Source organism: Mus pahari, chromosome 19 (assembly GCF_900095145.1).
Source record: "Mus pahari chromosome 19, PAHARI_EIJ_v1.1, whole genome shotgun sequence".
Taxonomy (NCBI): domain Eukaryota; kingdom Metazoa; phylum Chordata; class Mammalia; order Rodentia; family Muridae; genus Mus; species Mus pahari.
Window position 1 is genome coordinate 32,251,038 of NC_034608.1, and position 423 is coordinate 32,251,460.

Below are 423 nucleotides of genomic sequence, written 5' to 3' on the forward strand. Positions count from 1 at the left end.
GTAATTGAAAGCTTTGCTGGGCCGGGCGTGGTGGCACATGCCTTTAATCCCAGCACTTGGGAGGCAGAGGCAGGTGGATCTCTGAGTTCGAGGCCAGCCTGGTCTACAGAGTGAGTTCCAGGACAGCCAGGGCTATACAGAGAAACCGTGTCTCGAAAAACCAATGGGGGGAAAAGAAAAAAGAAAAGAAAAGAAAAGAAAAGAAAAGAAAAGAAAAGAAAAGAAAAGAAAAGAAAAGAAAAGAAAAGAAAAGAAAAGAAAGCTTTGCTGGGTATAGTAGCCCGGGCTGACATTTGTGGTCTCTTAGGGTCTGTATGACATCTGCCCAGGATCTTCTAGTTTTCACAGTTTCTGGTGAGAAATCTGGTGTAATTCTGATAGGTCTGCCTTTATATATTACTTGACCTTTTTCCCTTACCGCTT